We start from the raw sequence: 19,634 nt of genomic DNA, 5'->3' as shown, positions 1-19,634 counted from the left end.
TTGGTGTTAAGGGGAATATGACATAAAAAACAGTGAGTTCAGGTGTTCCCGCCGTGGCGAAAGGGAAACGAATCCAACTAGGAACCACGAGGTGGCGGGTTTGATCCCTGGCCTCACTCAGTGGATTAAGGATCCGGTGTTGCCCTGAGCTGTGGTGTAGGTGGCAGAAGTGGCTTGGATCCCCTGTTGCTGTGGTTGTGGCGTAGGCCGGCGTCTACAGCTCCGATTGGAGACCTAGCCTGGGAACCTCCATATGCAGTGGGTGCGGCCCTAAAAAGACAAAAACAACAACAACAATGAAAGTAAAAAACAAAAAACAAACAAACAAAAAACAGTGAGTTCATTTTAAATGCCCCAAGAACTTGAAAGAAACAAGAAAATTTTAGCACTTTGATAATAATAATGTAACTTTCTGATCAAAAGTTTAATTTCTCTGTCGCCTGATATATGTAGATATAGAAATAGATATACTGCCAAAATTATTAAAACTGCATGTGAATATATACATCTTACTCTAAATATATATAATTATTGTTATAGTTTGTATATGCAACAAAAGACAAACTAAACTGAGTCCTGGACAAAGTACTTCCTTTTCTAAAATGTTTATAAACGACATGAATATCCATACTGGAAAATGCTCTTTAATGAATATATCCAAGTTCTCCGAAGAATATTTGATAGGTGTGGGGGTTGGTAAGAATCACGTTAGGGAGGGTAAAAAATGTTCAGTGAAATATAATCTTCACTTATTTTTTTCCCCAAGCTACAACTCACAGCTGTAAAGGTCAGCAGTTATAGTCCTCAGTGGATTCTTAGAATGTAGAATGAGAAAGTTTGAAATGATTTGTTCTGTCACCTGTTCCCAGAAAAACTGACATAATTTAATATGATGTCTGTTCTCCTTTACCTCATTAAACTGGTAAAGGAGAGCTGGATAGAATCCTAAGTTATTTATGACCAACTACTTATAAAACATGAGTTTGAGATTTTAAACTCTACCTTCCACACCTGCCTTCTCATCCCCACCCATTAGCCAAAATCATCTATACGCATGTATAGAAAACCTGGGGCAAAATTGCTTCTAAGTAAGCTAAGACCAGAGCATATAAGCACTTCGCAGTGTTAAATATATAACACTATCTTTGCCTTTTAGCAAAAACAATCATTTAAAGAGGGTTATCTTTTATATTATCATGGCTCAGAATCAATGGATTTCAAAGAAGAAAAAAATGGGAACATCAAAGGATAAACAACAAACAGTAAGGAAAAAGAAAGAGATAAATTAAAAATTCTTAAAATAGGAGTCCAGAGTAGTGGCTGCTAGCCTGGATTCTTAGAGGTTAACTACGCAGGTGCTAAAGGGGGTGTGCCAGGTATATTTTAGAGTTTCGGAAACGAAAATGGGAGTCTTCTATCACAGGGGTGCCCAAGAAAACCAAACTGACTACATTTTTTTGCTTTTGCCTAGAATTAAAGTCTATGCTACGTAATGCTGATCCCTGGACATTGGAAGTTGTATATGTATTTAATGGATTTTGTTTCTGGAAAAAGAAATCATTGTCACTGTAAAGAATAGTTTTATTTACAAATTTTTTCAGAAGCTGTGACAAATAGAGAGGGTTATTATACATTACATATAATAAACCAGTTATATATAACGCAAATCCAGGAACAGAATGATGAGAAAGAAGAATTTTTTAAGCAGATAGGACTATAATCAAAAGATTTATGTTTTGCCAAGCTCCCTAGTGGAATAAATTATATGGGCATAAGAACAAAAATCTAATATATACCAGTAAGTAGTAACGTTCTATAGCATTTCTGATAAATCGCCTTGTAATACTCAAAATCTCAGCTTACTCATTTACTTTATTGCAGATAAATGGAGTAGGTTGTAAGTAGTTAGCTATATACCTAACCTCCTTCAATTTGTAACATATTTACAAAATTTCTAAGTATGACTTTTCATTATGTTTCTTTTCAGAGACACTACTAAGGAAGGATGTCATGGATGTTATTTCAGGTCTGTCATATATAATCTTCTAATCTGCCAACTTTTTGAGACTAAAAGATGAGCTCATGTAAAAGCTGACAAGAGGTAATGATGAGTCTAGGCTTTCTTGAAGGTTGTTGAAAGTTTAAGTACCCCCATTGTGCAGATGCTCTCTGAATTGGCTTGGCAATTTTTATAATGACAGCTGCTGGCAGGTGAGAGGGTAAATTATTCAGTTCAACTGGGAATGTTGTCAGTAATCTTAAAAGGGTGCTAGAAATAGAAGTGGTCCCCGAGAGTGTAGAGTGTGACTTGTGTAGACTTATCAAATCTCTTGGGGAAACCTGGGTTGTTTCATTTTCCCCCAGGTATACTTTAAAATCAAAACTTCAGCTAATAATTACACTTTCATTACATGGAAAGTGAAGTGAAAAACTTAATCAGATTAGCTGAAATAGGAAAAAAACAAAAAACCAAAAAAAAAAAAACCAGAAATGTCAATCTGGAGATTTTGGCCCTGACATCCCAAGCCTAATAACTCCTTATAAATGATATCACCACCAATTACTACCAGTAGCACTAGAACCAATACTAATATAGGTATACTACATACTTTAATGCGTATATCCATAAATGTCTACCAACTTTCAATTATCTCTCTGGAAGTGGTCAACAAAAATAGGTTACCTTTTATATTGGAATTTAGATAATTATTTTCTCCAGACAAGATAGGGCTTAAGATGTAAGAGAAGCTGCTCAGGATCTGATAGCTTGCTGCAATATCCCAAGGGAATAAAACTGAAATTATGTTAGCCTTTGGTGTAAGCTGAGAACCTTAAGGCAGTTTCAGAGAGTTTATACAGTCATTGTTTTATTTTTCTATTTCATTTTATTTTTTGTCTTCTCCGTGTTTCTTTTTCAAGTTTCTAATTTTAGAAAATTTGTCTAAAGACAAAAGTAGTTCTCTGTTAGTAGGAGAGAAATGGGCAGACTACTCAACAGCAATAAAGACAAAGGCCCATGTAAATGCTAAGTTATACAACTTATAGCTCCTCAAGCGAGACAAGGAATGATATACAATGGCAGAAAAGGATTTCAAGAAATAGATTGCATTGTCACTGTTGAAGAACAGCGCATCTCACCTGAAACCAAATCCCAGTAGACTTGTTTACCATCTGCTGCCTTAGGTCAAGATTGGTGCTGAAATCTGGCAGTGGATTTTAGCTTACAGGCAGGGTTTCTGGGACTCTTTCTGCTGTGATGCTGAGAATCGATGCAAAGCATTTGAGACCGAGCCCCAATAATTGTGTATTTCTGGGATGGAACCCCATGGTGTTGATTTAGCAAATACAACTAATGGCTTTAGTCTGATGACAGAGCTTTAAGTTGTGAGAATACAGAAGAGAGAGTTAGGTACAAAAGTTTCATTCAAATAAAGTGGGTATTCTTAATAACTGTTGCATATTCTTGGTAGAGCCAGTGCATGGTAACCCCCTTCTATTCAGGGATGTTATACTCAAAGTGTTGTAAGGTTAAAAGTTAAGTTAAAGAAATATGCTGTTCCTCCAAGATCTCTTTATAAAAGTCAAGGCAGTACTGACTTTTAGTCTACAACCTGAAGTAGAGGACTTTTCCCTTTTCTCAGGTCACAGATTAACACTAGACCTAGCAACCCTAGACCTGAACTAAAGCTACATGATGGGTTGGGTGTCTTATCTGAAATATCCTGAAATTTACAAGGTCATTGTCAGATATGAAAACCTGAGCATTAAACCCTTTGTCTACATTGATATGTGACCAGTTTTATCTACCAAAGAGGGCATCTTCCTAGCAAACTGAATCCAAGGCACACATCACAGGGAGAAGCCCTTTTTATGATTCATTGTGTGGAACTCTTTAATTACCTTGTCTCTCAGTAAACTGTAAATTCCAGGCAGGTAGGGGCTACTTCAATTTATGGCCTATACCAATCACAGCACTGAGCAGATAAGAACTGCCCAGTAAATATTTGCTAAATAAATGAGTAAATTAATCTCTCTTTTGTCAAAATATACCTATCCACTCATACTCCAACTTGGGTGAGAGTGCCGTAAATAAAACCATCATATACATATAAAACAAGGAACATCTAGAACTGTGATCATTTCCAACTTGGATCTAAATTGAAATTACTGACATCAAAGTATAACGGTGTTGGTATTATGTAACTCCTGAGCTAACATGAGATGTTTATGATTCCCCATGTTTGGAAATCAAAAAAGTGGTTATTTATCCATTGGAAAGCTATGAACATTTTCCAGTCCTGGAATAAAGCAATGTTTAAATGTAGTGCCTTACATCACTCAAATATTCATTTAATTGGCAACCATTTGAATAGCCTTTATCCTAGATTTGGGTGCCACAGTGAACATGGTAAATATGGTCCTTTGTTTTCATGGAGATTATATTCAAGGGAGGAATAGAGAAAAAAAGAAACAAGAAACCAAACAAATGAGATCATATCAGATACTGAAAGACACCATGGAAAAAGAATATTGGGTAATGGATCAAGAGGACTGGGAAGCCCTAAATGGGGTTATTTTAGATTGGATCGCGGTGAATGGCCTCTCTGAGGAAATGACACCTTCAGATATGGACAAGAAGTTGTTATGAGGACTGAAAAGATCTGGGAGACACCATTCTAGGCCAAAGAAACAACATGGGCAAAGGCTCTCAGAAGAGAGGGTGTGTGGTGTGAACAAAGCATGGGGAGAGCGAGGGAGGCTAGAGCATAAAGAGGAAGGGGGTAGTGGAGTGAGACGAGGTCAGAGAAGGAAGAGGCCTTGGATCCTTGAGGTTTTGCACACCATGCAATTCGGATGTTGTTCTGACTCTGCTGGAGATCCATGGGGTCTTTTCAGCATCATTGATGTTATAATAAATCATCATGGCTGTTATAAGGAGAAGTTACCCATTCACTCATGAATGCTGGATGAACACAGTATGTAGAAACTTCAGATATTATTTAAAATGATGTTGCTAGAGTTTTGCCCCCTTTTCAATGTTACATAAAGATTTCAAAATTCTCCTGGCTGAACATTATAGTCTCATTTTTCTCTATTCTCCAACATCTCCAAAATAATTTTGTTGACAGATCGATTTAAAAAAAAAGCCTTAATTAAGGTAGGAAGGGTCACATTTCACATCAAAGACAGCTAATTTAAATTGGGAGCAAAAATTACCAAACTTTAGAAAAGTTCCCTATGATAACTCCAGTTCATGTAGCACCATGGCTCAAATTATCCCACCGAGGTGGCCAGGTTATTCACAGATGATTGCCTGTGATGTCCTTTCTGAGCCTAAACCATTTTATGTGAAATGTGACTTGCCATTTTTTTTTCTTTTGTTTGAAATCAGATTAAAGAAACTTTAGAAATTATGTTTTTTCCTGATTTCAGTTTTGTTTTCCCAGCAGAAAATTTTTGGACACACTTAGATATCACCTTCTGTTTTCCTTGTAACTTGTCACCAGGGTGAAGTTATATTGATGCCAACACTCAAGCAGGCCCTGACTTACGGTCTACTGCTGAGTTGAGCTCACAGCATTTGGCCCTTTGTTAAAATTCTTACAAAGTTTTGCAAGCAGGTCTCCTTGATGTCTCATTACACTATTACTTTTAAATGCCTATAGCAATCATTAACAGTTCTCTGTGATGTAGAAAGCCTCTAAGTTCTTTAATATTTTCAGCGTGTAAACTATGTATTATATGTCTCATCAATTATTTCAAAATAAATCATGTTCTTATTTTTCCTCTCTGTATGGAAATATTTCTGTATTCTCTGTTCTGTGTTAGGTACTGGTTAGTGAATATTAAATAAGACATAGTTGCTTCCTTAAAGCATAGAGCAGAATGGGGAAAACTACAATGTAATCAACAATTACATGTTACATGTAAGAATTAGCTACTCTAAGGAATAATTCTTTCTCCCTTTCTCCCTTTCCCATATAGTGATAGAACCTAAATCAATTGGGAGTCTTCCCTCATGAGGTGAAACTTCAACAAAACATTGAAGAATAAACAGAATAATTATGTGAACAAGGAAACCTTCCCATACACGAAGAGTCAAACAGGATTGGGGATGTAAAGAAAATGTGAGATTGTAGGAGGAAAACTGCTTCCACTCACTACATGAGGAGGAAGGGAAGGTTAAAAGTAGAGATATTGGTCAATGGTTAGAGAAGCTGGAATGTCTGCCATTATCTGAACAAGCCTGAGATTTTCTTACTGCAGGAGAAGGTTTGGGGAGAGGCATGACTAACTGAATGGTCAATATGTGAAGTTGGAGACCAGAGGTTTAAACTGGAAAATTAAGACATATGCACATTAATACTTTGTAAAAAGGGCCAAAATCAGAGGTCTGAGAGTTTTGGTGAAAAAGCAGCTATATACTAAAATAATTATATATTGGGACCATTTAACATAGTTGGCTATATGCATCAGACAAGTAAAATAGAATTATAAAAAACTCAAGTGTTTTAGAGATGCCAGTGATTCTCTGATAACAGTGCCGATGACTTAACCAATGTAAATTTTCTCTATGTGAAATTTCACTCCATATGTAACCTCCACTTGAATTTCTCCCTCTCCTCAGCTTTACTATGGAGGCTTCCCATCCTATATCTAGAATACTCAACTTTCCAAATCACCAGGTCTTTGTCCCCACAAATGACTACCTCCATTTCAATTTCCCCTAAGACTTTAAGTCTTTGAACAGCTATCAAATTATCCAGATTCATAAACTCATTATAGAAGAGAAGTCTTGGAGTTCCCGTCGTGGCGCAGTGGTTAACGAATCCAACTAGGAACCATGAGGTTGCAGGTTCGGTCCTTGCCCTTGCTCAGTGGGTTAACGATCCGGCGTTGCCGTGACCTGTGGTGTAGGTTGCAGATGCGGCTCGGATCCCATGTTACTGTGGCTCTGGCGTAGGCCGGTGGCTACAGCTCCAATTCAACCCCTAGCCTGGGAACCTCCATATGCCGCAGGTGCGGCCCAAGAAATAGCAACAATAACAACAACAACAACAACAACAACAAAAAAGAAAAAAAAAAAAAAGAAGAGAAGTCTTGCTTTACATTTTTTTTTCTTTTTGTTTCCTTTACAGAAGAATTCCGAACCAAGCTGCATCTTAGGGCATACTGCTGTCTTGCCTCCCACACAAAAAACTAAATCAGAATTCCCTGAAAGTGGGAACTGGGCATTGGTGTTTGGGGAAATTCTCCAGGTAATGTTAATGTGTAGCTGTACTGACCAAGTGTTAGTACCCAAATGCTACTGAGGGAGAAATAGTGTGTTTGCAAAGCTTTTGTACACAAGAAAAAAAAACTAGACAATTTAATACTAAACTGCAAATGCACAAACATCACATTGTTACTCCTCTTGCAGTGGTGGGGTCAGTGTCCTTAAAGCACAGATGATGCTTTAGCAGTAGGAATTATCAACAATGGTGCAATTTAAATAAAGTCCATTTGTTGAAACATTCAAACCTGTTGTCAATCTGACCATTTACATGCATTTCATTTATTGAACAACAACAAAAAATGCAAGAGTTCTAGTGAACTCTAATCTTTTAATGTTGTTTTCTAAAAGGAATAAAAGGCAACACAAAACAATTACATTGAAACAATGCTCTGACCTCAATAATCACACATTGAAAATACTTTTATCTGGTAAAAGCCATTAGGAGAAGAAACTGTGAACAAGGTGAAAACAGCTTTTGTGTGTTTTGGATAATAGTAACTCAGCAGGACTTACAAATACAGGCCCTATTAAATCTGCCTTCACATTCCACATTTCTTACTTCCTTACGGAGTAACTCTTTGACTCCTGGTTTCAAAACTTTCTCTTCTCAACACAGAATACAATAACTTAGCCATCTACCTGGCTTCTACGAGCATTCGACTTGTCATTAAAATGTGTTAGACACTATATTATCAACCCATTACAAATATACCAAGTTGTATTTTACTTACAGAAATAATAACTATTTTTTTGGTGATTCTTAATATTTCAAGGGATTCACTAGGCCTTTGAAGGAAAGACCAGAAGTAAAATAGCTTTAGTTTGACCCTATCACCTTGGGCCTTTCACTGCCTTTTAAAATTGTTACCCCCTAATAGTAATAGCATCTTTGCTTCTTATCTCAATATAATGCAAAACTTATCCAGTCCCGCCTTTTCTGAAAACTAAGGTTCTGGAAGTTCTCTCTTTCTCTTTATTTTCTTCCCATTCCCCTTATAAAGCTTTTCTTTAGTTAGCTAATATCTGGAAAGAATAGAATTCTTTAAAATAGAAGTCCTAGAAAAAAATTCACACGAAGTGTTTTAAAAAAATTAGGAAACAAAGAAGAAAATTTACCATACTGATAAAGCCATCATTTTCACTTCATTTTTGTCTTAGTGTCATATTCATTAATAATTTTGTATATCTTTCTTGGAGTTCCCATTGTGGCACAGAGGAAATGAATCCAACTAGGAACCGTGAGGTTGAGGGTTCGATCCCTGGCCTCACTCAGTGGGTTAAGGATCTGGCGTTGCTGTGGTGTAGGTTGCAGACACAGCTTGGATCTGGCGTGGCTGTGGCTGTGGCGTTGTCTGGAAGCTGCAGCTCCAATTTGAACCCTAGCCTGGGAACATCCATATGCCATGGGTGCAGCCCTAAAAAGCAATAATAATAATAATAACAATAATAATAATTTTATGTATCTTTTCAATTGAATCTTCTCTCCCCACAATCTTTAGCTGTCTCTCTCCTAACCACCTTAGGTCACACAACTGGTTAATGATGTACATACATATAACTCTAATCAAGTTCAGTCTGACTATGAATTTGCCTTTTCTCACACCCTCCCCTGTTCCCTGCATTTTCAGTGTCTGCTAACGTCTTTGAAGTTATAACAAAAGGTGAGAACTTAGAGGTTTGACCTGAGGAGATTTGGCTATCCATCCCCTGTATTGAAAAATTACCTCTTCTCTCAGGCCAGTTCATCCTGCTCCTCACATTTAAAGCTGCAAGATGGACTCTCAGCACATGGGGAAAGGTCAGCTGCACTGTCTCTACTGTGCAATAAGCATAGGAAACCATACTGAGCTATAGAGTAGCAGATAGGTTAGCCCACCCATTGCCTGAAGGTGTAATAGATGTAAAAATGTAATCACCCTGCCCTAAGGACTCCTTCAGATAAAAAGCCTCTGAATCCCTCTTGTGCTCAAGGTCCCTTTAGGAAAAGAAAGCCCGGGTAATTCTATAGAATAATTCAATCTGAGGAACTAGACACAGATATATTGAAACAACCTGAATACTGATAGAGGTGTTGCAACTCAAAGAGAAATAAATATAGACCTAGAAAGACAAAAAAAGGATATTGCTACCAGAAACTAAGTGGTAGCATCACCATGCCAGAGTTGGAATGATGAGTGGAGACACCCAGTAAGTACTAAAATCACGAAAGAGAAAGCTGATACTACCCGAATTAGCCACAAAGAAGGGGGAGAGAATAAGGAATTCCCAGGACCTTCCCATTTTCTTACCCTCAGTGTCCTGCCAGTGCCGATGTTAGTGGAAAGTAATAGGAAACCACTGGTTCAGGGTACAGTAGGAGAAAAGAGTTTGAGCACAAACAAGCAAGTGATTGAATTCAACCCCCAAAATACTCACAGTTTGATTCTGAAGATAAAGTATATAAAGAAATCAAATACTTATTAGCTTTATTCGATGATATCCAAAGATATATTTCTACCTCATTCTAATAATTATTATCACCATGGTCATAGAATTAGCTACCATGAGTCTTTTCAGCAAAGCACAATGAGTAAATAAATTAACTTTGTCTAACCACGGCCATTTGAAAGACTCCACTCATATAACTATGTCTCTTGACACTTTAAAACTGAAAAAGACACTTCAAATTAAATTCACTTCAGGAGGGATCTCTTGTTGTGGCACAGCGGAAACTAATCCAACTAGTATCTATGAGGATGTGGGTTTGATCTCTGGCTTCGCCCAGTGGGTTAAGGATCTGGCGTTGCCGTGAGCTGTGGCGTAGGTCTCAGAGACATGGCTGGGATCTTGAGTTGCTGTAGCTGTGGCATAGGCCAGCAACTGTAGTTTAGATTTGCTCCCTATCCTGGGAACTTCTATGTGTCATGGGTGCAGCCATAAAAAGCAAAAAAGTAAGAAAAAATTTTTTTTTAAATTCCAGAGGAGTTCTTGTGGCACAGCAGAACTGAATCCTACTAGGAACCATGAGGTTGCGGGTTTGATCCCTAGCCTTTGCTCCAGGGTTAAGGATCTGGCATTGCCCTGAGCTGTGGTGTAGGCCTGAAGCTATAGCTCTGATTAGACCCTAGCCTGGGAACCTCCATATGCCACAGGTGCGGCCCTGAAAAAAAAGGACAAAAGACAAAAAAAAGGACAAAAAAAAAAAAAATCCGGGAGTTCCCGTCGTGGCACAGTGGTTAACAAATCTGACTAGGAACCATGAGGTTGCGGGTTCAATCCCTGGCCTTGAAGGATTAAGGTGGGTTAAGGATCCTGCGTTGCCACGAGCTGTGGTGTGGGTCGCAGATGTGGCTCGGATCCCGCGTTGCTGTGGGTCTGGCATAGGCTGGCGGCTGCAGGTCTGATTAGACCCCCTAGCCTGGGAACTTCCACATGCTGTGGGAGCGGCCCTAGAAAAGGCAAAAAGAAAAAAAAAAATTCTGTTAGGAGTTCTCTAGATAATTCAGATCTTATATTGTATAACATGAATAAAATTTAATTCTTACAATATTACATGCAATTGTATCTTCAAATTTCCTATGCAATTAAAATTTTATTGTGTAGTATCAAGTACATTAATTCTTCATAAAAATTTTCTTTCCAACCTAGTAGCAAACACTTTATAGATAGAAACAATGAGTAATATATCAGTGCCAATGGCACCTGATCCAGAACTGTGAATATGGTATAGTGATGAATTTCAGAGTTAATGAAATATACCTCCATTTTTGCTTATCACACAGATAATACCAAGATTCAGAGTATGGGAGATGACCTAAAGGTAAGGAAAAAAGACACCACAAAGCATTACTTAAATGACAAAATGATATTATTAGGTTTAGACTGTTTAGAAAAAAACCTCATTATTCTAGGTTGATTACTTAACAAAATACTAATAGTTTTATGTTAATAATGATACACTACATGGAAGAATTTCCATGGAAATGTAAATTCACTTTGAAGTTTGTGAACTACAATCAAATGAATGTTAGCTGGTTTATATTATTTGTACGTAATCTTGATAACTAACTCATGTGATAACTATATGTCTTCCTATTTTAGAGGTGAGAAAAATGGAGGTATAGATGTAAGCAAATTTCATTATATCAAATAACTGGTAAAATAAAGCACTAGTTTGAGAACTCTATTATTTTATTTTAATTTATCTCCTCACCTCTATGTCCTAATAAAAACTCTAAGGTGATTAGTATATATATCAGGTATAATTTATTTCTAGTAAATTTGTTCATACAGTATTTCTTGGTTAAAAAAAAGGAAAAGTGTAGTATTTATTTTGTGCACCTAGTCTTTGAGAATAAAGAGAAATGAAACATTTTAGGAATGAGCTATAGAGTCCAAGCAAGCAATCTTATTTCTTGTACTTTCTGATCAATAAACTTCACTGTACTTTATGAAAAATACAAAATATATATTACTTGAAGTTTTTCCTGTCAAAATTTGTTTCAAGTTTGAAAATTTAACTACTAATCAAAGGTATTTGTTCTGAATTAGTGTTGTAGCAACTCTCATCAACACCAGTTAACATCTGCAAATGAGAGAGAAAAACAAAAGATACTGGTAGTTCATTCTGTCAAGAATAACATTAACATAATTTTCAACTTGTTTTAAATACTGTCTTGCTAAACATCTGTGGAACATTGCCCCTCAGATATCTGGGGGCTGGGGAATGCAGACTAATGGTCAAAATCAGAACTCCTGTGTTGCTGTGGCTGTGGCCATAGGCTGGCAGCTGCAGCTCCAATTTGACCCTTAGCCTGGGAACTTCTATAGGCCATGGGTGTGACCCAAAAAGACCAAATACAAACAAAAACAAACAAACAAACAAAAAAACTCCTGAGCTACATAGACTGAAATTGAATCTCAACTAGCATCTCAACTTGCTATGTCACTTGACCATGTCCCTTAACTGTTCTTGGCCCTGGTTTCCTTATCTACAAAATGGTCCTGGAGGTAATAGCACTGATCTCGAAGAGTCGTCATTAAGAACAAATAAACTAATATATGTTATGCACATAAAGGAGTGCACACAGTCCACTCTCAACAATGTTATCTGCTATCATTACACCATACAAGACTTTGAAACCAGGCCCTGTATTATGTTCCAACATCAAAAGATAAGATGAACTTTTTCATGAGCTTTCCTTTCCTGGTGGATGCTGAGGTCTATAAAACCCAACTTCAGACCCTCACAACCCATGTGGCTCTAAAGGAATAGGTCAAGCTGGCCTCTTCTCTTATCTGCCATCTATCTTCCATTCAGATATGCTAGAGAGTCTAAGTGTTGCTGGAAATGCGTAATTGATTTTTTTGTTTGATGGAATTCCAGCAGAGAGAAAAGTACTTTACTACATCTGTCATGGGTAGATGGATAGGAAAAGGTATGGATGTGAAACCAAAATGGCAATCAGCCATTCAGCCCCTGTAATAAAAGCTGTATCCTGAGTTCCAGAGTCTTAGAAGAAACTGAACTGTAGGGACTCAGCACAACCTGGTTCCAAGAGTTAACTTTAGGCTGTGCAATTTAAAATTTAAGGGGATAGAGCTCATGTTAATTGTTCTTAACACAATTAAAAACAACAGAAAAGAATTCCCCTGTGGGATGACCAGGATTTCCCTTTGATCTTATACACTGAGTCAAAGTGAAGATCTGCCTTTTTCTGACAATAAATAATTACATTTTGCCTTTACTTAAGAGCTAATGATCTGATAACATATTTTTGACTTTCAAGTAAAGTAATGGAATCAGTGACCCATGGAAAGGATGTATGCGACCAAGTTGTAGCTTGTGAACTAAAGAGACCTATGATTGTATTTTAACTATGCTTATTACTTATTAACTGTCTTTGGTTGTCATTTAGACTCTTTTTTTTAAAAGTAGGAATGATAATATTTCTTTGCATAACTGTTAGTAGTATTATTAAATTATATGCTGTATAGGTTGATCAGTTCCATGCCAGATACCCAGCAGGTTCACAAATGAGGCTACTGTTACTTTATGAGTTGTCTTCAGTACAAAGACAATTATTCTGCACAGTGGCAGAACTTAACTGAGGCTTATATAATTTAACTCCAAAATGGTGAATAAGTTTGACATTTTCAGAGAAAAAAAATAGCTGGGGGAAGATTTAACTTATTAAGTTTATAGTTATTCATGTTACATGCCATGCTTATATTACTAAACCTCCCCTTAAGTACAATATGAAAAAGAAGTGGCAAAACTACTGATTTTTTATAGAACTCTTTTTTTAACCATCGCTAATTCACTGATTTGGACAATCATCTCCAGCCATCTGTTAACTCTTTTCTCTGCAAAAATATTTATTTATAATTCTATCAGAATATAGCCCTCCCTTGAATTAAACAGATATGGTGGTGTTTAGAATCCTAAAGAAGCATTCTCTCATCTTTATTCCAAGGTGACTTAGTTTAGCTTCATAATCTTTTCTTTCATTAAATAGTCTAGAGTCTGCTTTCTTTGGATTAAGTAAAATCAAAGTTCCTATATAAATTAACTGGCTTATGCTATACCTAGTGACTTTCCAAATGTCTGTTTTTAGTAAACTGATAAGGACTATCTACATATTCCAGATGTGGCTGAATGTAGTTAATTTTGGATGGCTACTACTCTATCAGTTAACATATGCAAGCTTTGGTTTTAACAATAAGATTCCTTCATTTAACAGTGTGAGCCTTAGAATTTCATCCACAATTACTTATGTACCAAAATACATATTTTAAGAAGGAAAAATGCTAGGAAAGAGGAAAAAAAGGAAAAAAAAAAAGATTGTGGAAGAAGGTTTTGAAGAGTAAAAGATTAGGGGAAAAGAAACCACTCTTAAAACCTGTGGCCTTCATGAACTGAAGGCTGTTTTAGATGCTTCACTAATGAGAAGAGTGAGTTAGCCAAAATTCAGCTCAAAGTTACACCGTACAGTTGGATAATTCTTCCCAAATGCATCACTTGGCTTTCAGAAAATGCCATGGGTGCATCACAGGATAGACTACATATATTTATTAAGACTTTAATTTAAAGATAATATACAATAATAGAAATTATGTTTCTAGAACTGAGTTCAAATTAGTCCTCACTTAAGCTGGGAGTTAAAAGTAAAAAGGCAAACAACAGTTTTTTGTCGTTTTGGTTCTGCTTCATTCACTACTCTGATGTGGTATTCCAGGTACCATCACATCTAATTTGAGGTGGTTTCTTTCCTTTCTAAGTGTTTTATATCAAGTATAGATAAAATGCTTAACTAATGTTTATATCATAGTCTTCACCTATTTCATTTTTAAATGCTTATCTTCTTTAGTCTTGATTTCTAGTGACAGCATGGGATATTAATATCTTGAAGACCTTGATTCCCAAATAAATACAGTGGGAAGTGTCATTATAGTCTCTGTCTCCTGGATTGGGTACTAGACCCACTCTCTGCACTGAACACAAGGTAGAGGTTCAATAAATATTAATTAAACAAAATGGAGCTTTACTTTTCCTAAAACCATTGCTCAGATTTGAGTTATTTTGAATATATATCCAGATATTTTTTCTACAATGTGATATTTCTGCAAGGAATGAACAAAAAAAAAAAAAAGGGAGAAATGTGCCTGTCTCTTACCCCAGAAATTACATCTTTTTAAAATTCTCTATTGAGGTGCTATTTTCCTGCTTTGTTTGTACATGTGTGTGTGTGATTAGACCTATGATATTAGAAATATATATATTTTTTTTTTTTGTCTTTTGTCTTTTTGTCTTTTTTTTTTTTTTTGTTGTTGTTGTTGTTGTTGTTGCTATTTCTTGGGCCGCTCCCGCGGCATATGGAGGTTCCCAGGCTAGGGGTTGAATTGGAGCTGTAGCCACCGGCCTACGCCAGAGGCACAGCAACGCAGGATCCGAGCCGCGTCTGCAACCTACACCACAGCTCACGAAAAGGCTGGATCGTTAACCCACTGAGCAAGGGCAGGGACCGAACCCGCAACCTCATGGTTCCTAGTTGGATTCGTTAACCACTGCGCCACGACGGGAACTCCTAGAAATATTTTTAAGACCTGTCATGAAGGACAAAAGTTTACAAGTTGAGAAAAGACTTTGGGGCTACTTCAGATATAGTCCCCAAATATCTGAAACCCTCAAGTCCATGATCCTTCCTTGTTCACATTATCAAATATGTCTCCTAGCTGTAGCGACCTTGGCTTAATGCTACATATCCAGCTTCACATGAGCAACAATTTCAGTAAGCCTGGATAAACTGGCTTTTTGCAACATTATTTGTGTAAAAATTGTGATGCCTTTATTGAATAAAAGGTGCAAGATACTAGGCAAACACTATGGGTACTGAAATGAGAAAAAGACTGAACCCTTGCTTTCAGCCCCTCTTCTACAATAAAATGTAGAAGACGAAAATGTAGACAAATAAAAGAGTGCATCTGATAAGCGCTTAGACATTGTCAGAGTACCACAGAATTGTAGTGTTAAAATTCCTCTGAATAATGTTAAAATCTGATTTTTTGTTAACCACAGATTCTTTCTTAATAATAATTAATATTAATAAATATTAACCCCTCCCCTCCCACACACTGAAAAAGAAGCGGGAGGAATCCTTTAAGTTTCAGCCTGACCTTCCTTGAATTCTTTTGGTGGGGAGATGCTTCAGCTGTACTTTTCTCCAAGTGTATGGGTTTGGGAGAGCTGATTCTGTGGAAAGAGCAACAGGAGAACCATAGAAAAGTGGATTTTACCTCAGCCTGTCCTCTTTGTGTTTGTATGCACAGTGGGTTTGATCTGGTCACCACCTGGAACTACTAGTCAAAGAGTGTAGCCTATTAAGTCTATGAATGAAAGATCTCAGAAGGCTTCAGTACCCTTCCCCTAGGACTCTGAATTCATAGAGCATGACCTCACAGTCAAGAAGTCCATAGGGAAAAAAAAAGGACCCTGATTTCACAAGTGCGTGTGTATGGCACATAAGTACCCACTACCGTTATTCATAGTACTGAATTCACTGTGTGACATCAAGGAAGTCACTTTAATTATCGATAAAAAGAGTTAATAATCCTAAATTGCCTAAGGTGTGCCTTCCACTCTTCTAAATGTGGACGCATATTAAATAATTTTCCCTTCTTCTCTCACACAACAAATATTTAGTGAGTACTTGTTAGGTAAATAGCAGAGAACGTATGTCTATGGGGCCTTGTTAGTCTCAGAATTTATTGAATTATTAGTCATAATTTATTGAATTAATTAATTAATAATGTTTATATACACATTTTAATTATACACTGTACATAAATAAGTAATTATTGTTTGGCCTAGACCTATATATGCTATGGTGAAAACAGATAAAATACATAATGTGGCAATGTCCTTGAATAGCTTTATTTAGGGATAAAAATTAAAATGTATAGGAAAACTGATTTGAGTTGCCTGAAACATTTTAAGTTGCTTTTAGTATAAATTAGCACAGTAAAATACAAGATAGATATTCTTACTTATCTACAAAATGACCTCTAACAGCTATCTTTGGAAATGAATTGTTAAGTAACTATTACATCAGATAAGCAATTCATTATTACTGCATGGCAGTGCAAATAAAGAATGTAGGAAAAATATGCCCACGTTTTTATTTAATATTTTTAAAGCTTATTTCATAAAATGTATAAAGTTATAAATTGTATAATTATTTTTAATATAATGATTTTTTTTACCCATTGTAGTTGGTTTACAGTGTTCTGCCAATTTTCTACTGTACAGCATGGTGACCCAGTTACACATACATATATAGATTCTTTTTTCTCACATTATCATGCTCCATCATAAGTGACTAGACATAGTTCATAGTTCCCAGTGCTACACAGCAGGATCTCATTGCTTATCCATTCCAAAGGCAATAGTCTGCATCTATTAAACCCAAGCTCCCAATCCATCCCATTCCCTCCCCTTCCCCATTGGCAACATCAAGTCTGTTCTCTAAGTCCATGTAAATTGTATAATTATTTATTTTTACTTTTAAAAATTTATTTGTTTGACTTACAGTGTTGTATTTCAGGTGTACAGCAAAGTGAATCAGTTATACATATGGGTAGATCCATTTCTTTTTAGGTTACTTTCCCATTTAGGTCACTACAGAGTACTGAGTACACCTTCCTGTGCTATACAGAAAATCCTTGTTAGTTATCTGTTTTATATATAGTAGTGTTAATCAAACTCCTAATTTCCCCTCTCCCCAACATTTCTTCTTTGGTAACCAGAAGTTTGTTTTTGAAATCTTTTGAGTTTGTTTCTGTTTTGTGAATAAGCACTTTTGTATCATTTTTATTAGATTCCATCTATTAATGATCTCATATGATATTTATCTTTCTCTGTTTGACTTATGTGACTTAGTATCATAATTTCTAGATACATCCATGTTGCTGCAAATGGCATTATTTAATTATTTTATGACTAGGTAATATTCCATTGCATACATGCACCGTATCTTCTTTATTCATTCCTCTGTCCAAAATGGACATTTTGGTGGCTTCCATGTCTTGGCTATTATAATTAGTGTTGCAATGAACATTGGGCTGCAGGTATATTTTCAAAATGTGATTGTCTCTGGACATGTGCCCAGGAGTGGGATTGCTGGATCATATAGAAGTTCTATATTTAGGCATTCCCATGGAAATGAATCTGACTAGTATCCATGAGAACACAGGTTCAATCCCTGGCCTCGCTCAGAGGGTTAAGGATCCGGCATTGCCATGAGCTGTGGTATCGGTTGCAGACACGGCTCTGATCTGGCTTTTCTGTGACTGTGGCATAGGCCAGTGGCTACAGCTCTGATTTTACCCCTAGCCTGGGAAACTCCATATGCCATTGGTGCAGCCCAAAAAAAAGACAAAAGAAAAAAAGAAGTTCTGGATTTATTCTTTTAAGGAACCTCTATACTGTTCTTCATAGTGGTTGCACCAGCTTACATTGCCACCAACAGTGTAGGAGGGTTAACTTTTCTCTACACCCTCCCAGCAATTATTGTCTGTAGACTTTTTGATGATGGCCATTCTGACCAGTGTGAAGTGATTCCATATTATAGCTTTGATTTGCATTTCTCTGCCAGGGGGATGTTAAGCATCTTTTTGTGTGTTTTTTTGGCCATCTGTCTGTCTTCTTTGGAGAAATGTCTATTTAGATCTTGTGACCATTTTTTAGATTTTTTTTTTTTAATATTGAGCTGTATGAGCTGTTTGTATATTTTGAAGGTTAATCCCTGGTAGTAATTTCATCTGCTAAGATTTTTCTCCCATCATGTGGGTTTTTTCATTTTGTTTATGGTGTCCTTCGCTGTGCAAAATCTCTTAAGTTCAATTAAGTTCCATTTGTTTATTTTTGTTTTTATTGTCATTACTCTAGGAGGTGGATCCAAAGAGATATTGCTGTGGTTTATGTCACAGAGTATTCTGCCTATGCTTTCCTCTAAGAGTTTTATGATATCCATGCTTATATTTAGGTCTTTATCCTGTTTTGAGTTTACTTTGGAGTGTAGTGTAAAGGAATTTCTAATTTCATTGTATTACATGTAGTTATCCAGATTTCCCAGCATCATGTATTGAAGAGACTGTCTTTTCTCCATTATATATTCTTGCTTCCATTGTCATAGATTAGTTGATCATAGATGCATGGGTTTATTTCCTGGCTTTTTATTCTGTTTCCTTGATCATTATTTCCATTTTTGTGTCAGTACCATACTGTTTTGATGACTGTAGCTTTGTAGTATACCCTGAATCAGAGATCCTGATTCCTCAAGATCTGTTTTCTTTCTCAAGTTTTCTTTGGCTATTTGGAGTCTTGTGTTTCCACACATATGTAAAGTTTTTTGTTCTAGTTTTGTGAATACTGTCAATGGTAATTTAATAGAGATTTCACTGAATATGCAATTAGACTTGGGTACTATAGTCATTTTAAAAACATTGATTCTTCCAATCCAAGACCATTGTTTATCTTTCCATCTGTGTCATCTTCAATTCCTTTCATCAATTCCTTACAGTTTTCAGGGCCTAGGTTCTTTTGCAGGTTTATTCCAAGTTATTTTATACTCTTAGATAGGATGGTAAATGGAATTGTCTCCTTAATCTCTCTTTCTGGTATTTCATTGGTAGTGTATAGGAATGCAAGGGGTTTCTGTGTATTAATTTTGTATCCTGAAACTTTACTAAATTAATTGATGAACTCAAATAGTTTTCGGGTAGCATCTTTAGGATTTCCTATATATAGTATCATGTCATCTGAAAATAGTGACAGTTTTATTTCTTTTTTTTCCCAATCACATTGATTGATTGGCAGATA

The 19,634-nt window shown here is 36.4% G+C and overlaps 1 protein-coding gene and 1 long non-coding RNA gene across 5 annotated transcripts in view; one reads left to right on the top strand and one right to left on the bottom strand.

Moving 5' to 3' along the window:
- LRRTM4 (leucine rich repeat transmembrane neuronal 4) overlaps positions 1 to 19,634 on the bottom strand; it is a 755,797-nt gene that overhangs the window by 395,651 nt on the left and 340,512 nt on the right. The window lies entirely within an intron of this gene.
- On the top strand, positions 2,866 to 11,716 carry LOC146404718 (uncharacterized). Its single transcript, XR_014842604.1, has 3 exons — positions 2,866 to 6,793; positions 7,100 to 9,999; positions 10,274 to 11,716. It is a non-coding gene; the product is annotated as an uncharacterized LOC146404718 (long non-coding RNA).

The sequence above is a fragment of the Sus scrofa genome, chromosome 3 (genome assembly GCF_054392235.1).
Source record: "Sus scrofa isolate SSC_HxYL_T2T_F1_AM1 chromosome 3, Sscrofa_HxYL_maternal_Yorkshire_Landrace_v2.0, whole genome shotgun sequence".
In the NCBI taxonomy this organism is placed as follows: Eukaryota; Metazoa; Chordata; class Mammalia; order Artiodactyla; family Suidae; genus Sus; species Sus scrofa.
This window is presented reverse-complemented; position numbering and strand designations above follow the sequence as displayed.